Below are 11,064 nucleotides of genomic sequence, written 5' to 3' on the forward strand. Positions count from 1 at the left end.
CGGCCTTCGCCCAGGCAAATTCCAGGAAGCCATCACAGTGGCCAAACCAAAGACTCTAGCCAAGTTTCGGGAGAAGGCGAAGGGACAGATTGACATTGAAGAGCTCCGCCAGGCACGGAGGGCTGAAAAGTCGGCAGTCAACAAGGACGACGATAAATCTCGGGATAACAAGAAGAGCTTCAGACCTATGCCCCGCTACGAGTCATATACCCAGTTTAACATAAAGAGGGATGATATTATTAAGGAAATATTGAACTCCAAGCTGATTAAACCTCCTCGCAAAGCTGGGAGTTATCCTGAGCCAAAGAACACTGACAAATCTAAATATTGCACATTTCATCAGAAGTACGGTCATACAACTGATGAATGCGTGATAGCAAAAGATCTCCTAGAACGCCTAGCAAGACAAGGGCATCTTAACAAGTTTATTGCAGGTCATATCCAGAAAAGAACTGGTCCAACCACTGACCCATCCGCCATAAGTACATCATCAAGAGAAAAGGACAAGGCCCCTGCTCAACCCAGAGGCATCATCAATTGCATCTCGGGAGGTTACGCCGGAGGCGGACACACAAGCTCGGCCAGGAAACGCACTTACAGGGCCATGTTGGCCCTTGGGGATACCACTAATAAACCTCAACCAGCCCAAGACGTGCCAGAGCTGACCTTTTTCCCTTCCATCTTTAGTTGCAATGACAGCAATTTAGATGACCCTGTGGTCATCTCCATCCAGTTGGGAGACCTAATAGTTCGGAAAGTTCTGCTAGACCCGGGTAGCAGCGCCGATGTATTATTTTTTACTACATTTGAAAAGATGAAACTGAGTACTAACATTTTGCAGCCATCTGTTGGAGATTTAGTTGGATTTTCAGGAGAACGGGTCCCTGTTATGGGTTCAGTGTGGTTGCAAATCACACTCGGTGAGCAGCCACTATCTAAGACACGAGATATCCAATATCTTGTAGTCGACTGTTTTAGTCCTTATAATCTAATCTTAGGAAGACCTTTTTTAAATAGATTTGCTGCAATTGTCTCCACAATTCATCTCTGTGTAAAGTTTCCTGTGCAGGGCAATATAGTGGCTATGGTTCATGGTGACCTTCAAGAAGCTCGGCACTGCTATAACACAAGCTTAAAGCCTATCAAAAGAAGCAGTGAGCGAAGGATTAATTCTATACATGCTGAACAGCCAACCCTTGCCGAATTAGATCCCAGAGCCGACTTTCAAGACCGTCCTCTGCCAAATGAAGAGCTAATAAAGGTCACATTAACCGACGACCCGATGAAGTTTACTTTCGTGGGAACATCCACTAAAGATGGGGAAAAGGAAAAACTCGTCCAATTTTTACAACAGAACGCCGATCTATTCGCTTGGACCTCCGGAGACATGCCAGGCATAGACCCCTCTGTGATCACACATAAACTGGCAATAAGTCCAGCCGCCCGACCAGTATCTCAGAAAAAACGAAACCTTGGAACCGAGAAGAGGCTTGCATCCATGGCCGAGGCCAAGAAGCTCATCGATGCAAATTTCATCCAAGAAATCAGATTTACAACATGGTTAGCCAATGTTGTCATGGTAAAGAAAAGTAATGGTAAATGGCGCATGTGCGTCGACTTTACTGATCTAAACAAAGCTTGTCCTAAAGATGCTTATCCATTACCATGCATTGATACTTTAGTAGATAACTCCTGCGGTTATGGTACCTTGAGTTTTATGGACGCATACTCTGGTTATAACCAGATTCTTATGCATCCATCAGACCAAGAGAAAACAGCCTTTATAACAGAATATGGTAATTATTGTTATAATGTGATGCCTTTTGGTTTAAAGAACGCAGGTGCGACGTACCAACGACTGATGAACAAGATCTTCGACCGGCAAATAGGTCGGAACATTGAGGTGTACGTCGACGATATGGTCGCCAAGACAAAAGCCGATCACTCCCACATCGATGATCTTACTGAAATCTTCGGCCAAATCCGAGCTTATAACATGCGGCTTAATCCTGAAAAGTGCGCCTTCGGCGTACGAGGAGGAAAATTCCTCGGTTTCATACTTACCAGCCGAGGAATTGAGGCAAACCCCGAAAAATGTCAAGCAATCCTCGACATGAATAGTCCCACAACGATCAAAGAGGTTCAGCGATTAACAGGGAGATTAGCGGCGTTGTCGAGATTTCTGCCGTGCTTGGCATCTAAATCCTCTAACTTTTTTCAGTGTTTGAGGAAAAATACAACTTTTCAATGGGATGAAAACTATGAAGCTGCATTTACAAGTTTAAAAGAAATTCTTTCTAAACCACCTGTTTTACAAAAACCTAAGATCGGCGAGCCATTATATTTGTACTTATCAATTACTAATATGGCAATTAGTTCTGTTCTTGTTGCAGAAAACCAGAAAATACAACAACCAGTTTACTTTGTAAGCAAGTCATTGCAGAACACCGAGCTTCACTACCCGAGGTTGGAAAAGCTCGCCTATGCGCTGGTATTCTCTGCAAGAAGGCTCCGTCCTTACTTTCAGAGCCACACAATCAACGTCAGAACTACACAGCCGCTACGCCAGATACTCACTAAACCCGAATTAGCTGGAAGGTTAATCAAGTGGTCTATCGAACTCTCGGAATTTGATATTCACTATCAACCCAGAGGATCTATAAAATCCCAGTACTTGGCCGACTTTGTTGCCGAGTTCACCGGACCAAACCCAGAAACAGGGAGTACGCAATGGGTATTATTCATTGACGGAACATCAAATCCCCAAGGATCAGGAGAGGGAATACTCTTGGAAAATCCTGAAGGAGTTGTCGTCGAGCATTCTCTTCGATTTTCCTTTAGGGCCAGCAATAATCAGGCCGAATACGAAGAACTAATTGCTGGACTCAGGTTAGCAGTTGAATTGCATGTTACTGATTTAAAAGTCTACTGTGATTCCTTATTAGTTGTCCAGCAGGTAAATCAGTATTTTCAAACCAAGGATCCGATCTTGTTAAAATACCTAGATATCGTCAGCCACCTTGTGGGCAGTTTTTCAAAGATTGAAATTACTCATATACCTAGGGAACAAAATCACAGAGCAGATTTACTCTCTAAACTAGCTACCACTCAATCACACAATGCCACACTTTTACAATCTACCCTGGATAAGCCGAGTATAAATCTAATCGGCACTTTTAACATCGTCCATGAAGATAGTTGGCAAAAGCCCTATATACAATTCCTCAGAAATGGGGATATTCCAGAGGAAGTCAAAGATCAGAAAAAATTTAAAAGACATGCATCCTTCTTTACACTTTTAAATAACGATTTGTATAGGCGAGGTTATTCTCGACCTCTATTGAAATGTTTAGACAGATCGGAGGCCGACCTTGTTATTGATGAAGCTCATGAAGGCATTTGCGGAATACATTCTGGAGCGAGAAGCCTAGCACAAAAGATTCTCCGAGCTGGTTTTTACTGGCCGACAATATGGGAAGACAGCAGGAAAAAGGTCAGAACCTGCGATCGTTGCCAGAAGCATGCTCCGATCATTAACATACCAGCTGAAAACCTGCATCACTCAGTGGTAAGCTGGCCATTTAACCAATGGGGAATTGACATCCTCAGACCTTTTCCCACCGCTCCGAGACAGGTGAAATATTTAGTTGTTGCAATTGATTACTTTTCTAAATGGATTGAAGCTCAACCTTTAGCAAGAATTACTTCAAGTCAAATGATCTCCTTTGTATGGAAGAGCATAATTTGTAGATTTGGTTTACCTCGACATATCATCACTGACAATGGTCGCCAGTTTACCGACCATAATTTCAAAGCTTTTTTGCAGAATTTGCAAATAAAACAACACTTTTCGTTAGTAGAGCATCCACAGTCAAATGGATTAGCAGAGGCGGCAAATAAAGTTCTCCTACAAGCATTAAGAAAAAAGGTTGATGATGCCAAAGGCTTATGGGCCGAGCTTATTCCCGAAATACTGTGGGGATATAACACTACAGTGCATTCAACAACTAAAGAAACACCATTTCGTTTGGTATATGGTTCAGAAGTAATACTACCAATTGAAGTCTCACATGGCTCCTTCCGAACAGAAGCCGTAGAGCATGAACAAGCTCGGCAAGCCGAGCTTGATTTAATTGAAGAAGTGCGAAGCATGGCGGCCGTACGTCATCAAGCACTACAACAACAGATAGGTCGGCGGCATGACCGAAGAGTACAACCAAGATCTTTTAATATAGGCAACCTGGTACTAAGAAAGACTGAAGAAGCCGGAAGACCTTCCTCCCATGGAAAGCTCTCAACAGCATGGGACGGACCTTACAGAATACATGAAGTCCTTGGCAGAGGAGCTTATCAACTGGAGAGATTGGACGGGACAAAACTACCCAATACTTGGAATATCAGTTCCTTAAAACAATATTACAGTTAAACACAGCAGCACGCTAGTACTCTTTTTCCTACCCCGAGATTTTTTCCAAAGAGAGGTTTTGCTCGAGGAGGTTTTAATGAGGCTAGCTTACCTGATTTGAATTTGTACAGGTACTGCATTCAATAAATGTTTCCTTTCTATTTTTACCAAATTCTTATACAATAACGCCTTTGCCATACAAGAATACGCTCATTTCTTAATCTGTTATAACAACGTTGTTACCTCAGCAAAAAAGACCTATTTCTTCAAACTAAAAGTCGCATTAGATGACGAATGCGCAAAAACTATGTTAAACATCGTTTAAGCAATACAGCCTCATAATCAAATCCTCTTTTATCAGAGGTATGAACAGCAAATTAGGAACAGACAAGGCCTAATTTGACAGATAAATGCATTCAGCAAAAATTTGATACTCAAAACAGTCTAAAACATCAGTTCTTACAAGGCTTTCACATATCATGTGTCAGAAGAAGCCTTCCAAAAACAAAACACAATTAAAATACTTAAAATAAAAACATCTTTTTCAATCAGCTAAGTTATCATCGCCTTCCTCGGCGGCCTCCTCATCATCCACCAAATGGCCCTCCCGAACTACCTTACTCGGATCCATGGCAGTAAAATTCCCATCTGGCACCATGAATTTTGCTTGGGTAACAGCACGCTCGAAACCCTCGGCAAAAGCGTCCAAGATCTCTGCCTCTCGGCTAGCTTCCATCTTCTTCATTTTTAAAGTAACCTCAATCATCTGTTCACTCATAATAGATAAATCGTTCTCCTTTTTTCTCAGAGTTTCAACATCTCTTTCATGATTTTCTTTCTCCAACCTTAATTCTTCCTTAACTACGTCAAGTTCTTTTTTAAGCTTACTTAGGACAGACTCTTTTGATTCCAACTGCCCTTTAAGCACATCACTCTCTGCAGCAGTCAGTAGCATTTTTCTATGCTTTTTCTCCTGACTCCGGCCTATGCTGACCAGCCAAAACCCTAATACCTGGTACACAAACACAACTCACATAATAAATATCATAGCTACTACATATTCCTAAGTAAAATGTGCAGCAAGCAAGCCTCACCTGCATGAATTGATCAATACCCACATCCCCAACCTCATCAATACGAGACACATCAGAAGCAGTCTGAACAACTTCGTCTGCCACAACATTAAAAGGAAAATTTCTATCCCATACAGATGAGCCGTCCCTCCCATCTTCAAAAACATGAAGTCTTTCTTGCTTCACAGTGAAACTCGATAATTCATCAAGTTGAATTGCCTTATCCTTTTCTTCTGCATCCACGATAATTACCTTAGACTTCCTCTTTTGGAAAACTATGCCTTTCTTTTTCGGTGGCGGTTGGTTAACCTCAACCTCACCTTCCATTTTTTCCAGATTTGATGAAGACCCTTCAAAATTTTTTACTTTGAAACGGGCCCTCAGACTTGATGCTGAAACCTCGGGATACTTCCCAGCTGCAAAAACAAAGTACAGTTAGTATGATAAATAAGTACATCATCAAAATCTATTGAAATAACCTACGATCCCTCACCAAAATAATTCTTGACTAAAGCTCTATTTTCATCCCAGGGAAGCAAATGTGAAATAGATATTAAACCACCTTTGCTGACCATTTCCATAAGGAAAGCTAGTATACATTCATTCCTAGGAGTTATAAGCTCAGGGCCTAATATGTGCTGGGGTTGACAACACCAATAAATCGGAAATTTCTCACCTAGGTGTTCATCCAAATAAAATGAAAATTCTTCGTCAACCGTTTTTACTTTAAGAAACATTTCCTTAAAATCTTTGAAAGAGGATTTGTATAACTTGAAAACAGAAAATCCAGGGGTGCTGTTCAGATTAACCCAGAGCCCCTTCCAGACCCCTTTGGCTTGAAAAAGGCTAAAGAAAAGTTCGATTTCTGGTTCAATTTCAAGAAACTGCATCAAAACTTAAAAACATTTTAAAAATGCCCACCCATTTGGATGAATTTGGGAAGGTGCACAGTTCATCTGTTTTAATACATCACACTCAAACTTTGTGAAAGGCAGTTTAATGAAGAGTTCCTCAAGAACACAGCTATACATAAAGAAGTTTTCAAAATCTTTCTTCCTATGAAACACACGATCCATGCGATTGCATGGCAGCAACTCAATTCGAAAACCAGGCCTAATAATCCTGGATAAATTCACCTCACTAACACTCCCCTTGTCAACAAAAAGAGAGGCTCTTATCTTAACATCATCGTCTACCCATTCGTAAGATTCATCATCATCAACCTTAGGCAAAACTTTCACTTTCTTCTCAACCATTTTTCCTTTTTGAAAAATCAGAAAGTAACTAAAAAGTTAAAGAGTATTTTTACTAACCTCTTTGAGTCATTCTCTTCGTGTCTCTGGAACCAGCAATAGTTAAAACCACAACGCTTTGTTTCAGTAAGTGTAACTTGAATTAATTCTAAGCCATCCATTCAATAAACCATTCAGTTCCACAATAAATCCCAACCCTTCATTAAAACCCCATTTCAACGGATACAAGCCTGCTTAGGAAATTGCACCATTTTTTTATTACAGTTAACATTAAATGGCACTTATCACGGCTTTTCCAATTTCTTATAAAAATAAATAAATAAATAAAATAATAATAATAATAAATAAATAAAAATAATAAAAGTTTAACTTCCTTTAATAGCCAATGAGACACGTTGATCTGGGGGCTCCCTCACGCCGAGCTATAATTCAGATTCATAAAGCTCAACCTGCCTCATTTTAAACCAGGCTAAACTTGGGGGCTGTGTTATGACCGTTATACATCACTGAAAAGTTATAGCTCGGCTAATTTTCTTGTAACCGATATATTAACTTCGTCGAATTATGATTATAAATGATTTGTTCAATAACGTCGGAAAGGGTATTAAATCCTCTTAAACGTCGAAAAACGGTTATCCTCGTTCCCTAATTATAAAAGAGAACTATCAGAATTCAGAAGGTGGGTCATCTTTCCAAGATAATAACTCTTCTCATAATTCTCATCAACTGACTTGATCGTCGGAGTGCTTTTTGCAGGTGCTCCCCCTCCTGTTTCATTTGGTGACCAAGGCATATCCTGATTCGGATAATAAGTCGGCCAACTCTCGCTAGGAAACGAGCTATAGCTCGGCTACAGCAGGATATAGCTCGGCTGAACCAGACAAGAACAGAAACTAATAAAATAATTAAATTAATAAATTATTTATCACAGAATAATTAAATTAATAAATTATTTATCACATTATTATTCTAAAACCTATTAATGTTTGTGTACTTTTAAAACATATTTAACGTGTATAATAAAACTACAATTTTAATTATAAGATGTATTTGTCAAAGGTGTCATAGTGTCATTATTGCATGCGTTAAAACTATATAGTATAAATCTAGTATTTTTTTTATTAAATTAAAAAAATAATTATTTTTCGAAAAAAAATTTCAACTTTAAATATAAGAATTTAATTTTTTGGGGATTCACACCGATTTGTCCCAGTAATACGGCGCATTATCATTAGGTAATTCGCCTAATGATGATCGGCGAGTTGTTAGAATTCGTCTAATTAAAAGAGACCCACTCCCTTTTTTTTCATTTCACCTATACTATTCTCATTCTCTTTCTGAATTCGCATTTCTCTCTCGAATTTCCTATTTCTATCAACCCTCTCAATTCCTTCACTTTTCACGTAAGTCTTTTCTTTGTTTTTGCTTTTATTTAATATTTATTTATTCGTTCTTGTCATATTTATTTATTTATTAGGTTTATATAATATTATAATAATATTATTAACTAAATAATTAGATTAGTATTATGTGAAAATAAATATTAATTGTCATAAAAATAAATATTAGGACTAGTTAGATTAGTGTTATATGATTAGTATATAAAAATAGTCATTAATTATTATAGAAATAAATATTTTAGATTATTTTATAATTTTAGAGTTAGTAGTAATATGTAGAATAATTTTCAATTATTATAATCTTAAATATTTTTTGAGTAAATTACAATATATAAAAATACAATATATATAAAATATAATTGTTTACAATTTAATTTGAATTTAAAGTGTATTTAGAGTAGTATTTACATATTATTATTATTATTATTATTATTATTATTATTATTATTATTATTATTATTATTATGTGTTTTTTGTAATTAGTGTAATATGATATTAAATTATAAATTAAATATATTAATAAATTATTAATTGTGACGTGTTATATTAGAATATATATAAATAAATTATGCATTGGCGAGATTATTTTTACATTTCTGAAGTTTTATATAGATTATATGAATGGAGAAAAATTTTGATGGAGGTTATGAGAAGGACATGTATATTCTAGACGAGGATAATCATATTGTCGAGAGGTTGTGACACTTTGTATAAAATTTAAATTATATTTAATGTGAATAAAATTTATAATTTCGTTTAGTCGGAATTTAACATAATTTCGTTTGTCTTTTTAGGGTGATAGAATCTTACGCACAAGAAGAAATATACTAACATGCCCCAACGAGCTAGCCAGGTCATTCTTCACATGAGTAGACTTCGGTCATATAACCTACATGCTTGAGTGGGACCATGATTAGGCGTTAGTGTCTGCTTGATCGAGAGGTGGTGTCCGAAGTCACATACTTTTCATTTGTCCTGGGAGATGACTGATAAACCACTATTTTATGGTATATTTTGGATTGAATTGAGTGGATTTTGTCAACTATTCTCCACCCTTATTCATGTAAATTGCATGTTTTAAAGTTTCCTTCCTAATTTTGTGCTATGATTGAAAACATGCTTCATAGGCCTTTAAATCACTAATTTTTAATTCTATGTTATTATCATTCGATGCCGTGATATGTGCGTTAAGTGATTACAGGATTTGTAGAGCATGAATGACATAGAGGATGAAGAGGAAGCATGCTAAAGTGGAAGAAACACAAGAATTTGAAGATTTGAGAAGTTGGAAGCGACGCGCGCGCATGGTTGAAGCGTACGCGTGATCAAGTTAGTTTCCAAGCGACGCGTATGCGTGACTGATGCGTACGCGTGACCTTGTGCACAGCCACCGACGCGTACGCGTGGCTAACGCATACGCGTGACGAGCGTCACGTACTGCAATTAAAGGAATACGCTGGGGTGATTTCTGGGATGATTTTGGCCCAATTTCAAGCCCGAAAATGCATACTAGAGGTTGGGATAGAGTGATAAACCACTATTTTATGGTTTATCTTATGCTCAATTGAGTGGTTTATATCAATTCTTTACTCACTTATTCATGTAATTGCATGAGTTTACATTTTTCCTTCCTGATTTTGTGCTATGATTGAAAACATGCTTCTTTGACCTTAAATTTCCTATGTTTAATCCTCTTTTATTACCATTTGATGCCGTGATATGTGTGTTAAGTGATTTTAGAGATTAAAAGGCAGGAATGGCTTAGAGGATGGAAAGGAAGCATGCAAAAGTGGAAGGAATACAAGAAACTGAAGGAACTGCTAAAGCTGTCCAGCCTGACCTCCTGGTAATAAATCGACCATAACTTAAGCTATAGAGGTCGAAATGATATATAATTTGCTATAGTGGCCGTACAGCTAGGCGACGCGAATGCGTGATCCACGCAGACGCGTCGTAGTGACGAAAATCAGCATATTTGAATTCGCAACCAGCGAATTCTGGGCTGTTTCTGGCCTAGTTCTCGCCCCAGAAAACACAGATTATAGGCTATAAAGTGGGGGAATGCATCCATTCATCATTGAACAACTAATAACAACAGAAACAACATTCATGATTCACAATTTTTAGGTTTTATATGTAGTTTCTAGAGAGAGAGGCTCTCTCCTCTCTCTTAGGATTTAGGATTTAGATTTAGATTTTTAGGATTAGGATTCCTCTCAGTTTATGGTTATTTTCTTCATTCCAGGTTCAATGTTCCTTTAATTTATTTTCTACTTTTATCTATTCTATTACTTTAATTGTTATTTATCTTTTCAATTTGGCTTATGAACCATTCATGTTAGGATTTTCTTAATTAATATAAATTGAGGTATTTCAAATATAAGATCGTTTTATTCTATTTATGTTATTGATGTTTTTGATTTATCCAAATTATTTTTATTCGAGTAGATTTTCTTCCCTTTTGGCTTTGGTTGATTAATTGGTAACACTTGAGTTATCAAACTCAGCTGTGGATTGAAATTGGAGTTGCTAATTGATTCGAATCGCTCTAAAGCTAGTCTTTCCACAGGAGTTGACTGGGACTTGAGGATCAATTTAATTAGTCCACTTGACTTTCCTTTATTTAGTAAGGGTTAACTAAGTGGGAGCATAATCCAATTCTCATCACACCTGATAAGGATAACTAGGATAGGATTCCCAGTTCTCATACCTTGCCAAGAGTTTTCTTTATAATTATTAATTTATTTTTCCTGTCATTTAAATCAATTGTTCCCTATTTCAAAAACCCAAAAATATACCTTTTTTCATAACCAATAATAAATCATACTTCCCTGCAATTCCTTGAGAAGACGACCCGAGGTTTAAATACTTCGGTTATAAATTTTATTGGGTTTTGTTACTTGTGACAACCAAAGTTTTTGTACGAAAGGATT

Source organism: Arachis hypogaea, chromosome 20, assembly GCF_003086295.3.
Source record: "Arachis hypogaea cultivar Tifrunner chromosome 20, arahy.Tifrunner.gnm2.J5K5, whole genome shotgun sequence".
Lineage (NCBI taxonomy): Eukaryota > Viridiplantae > Streptophyta > Magnoliopsida > Fabales > Fabaceae > Arachis > Arachis hypogaea.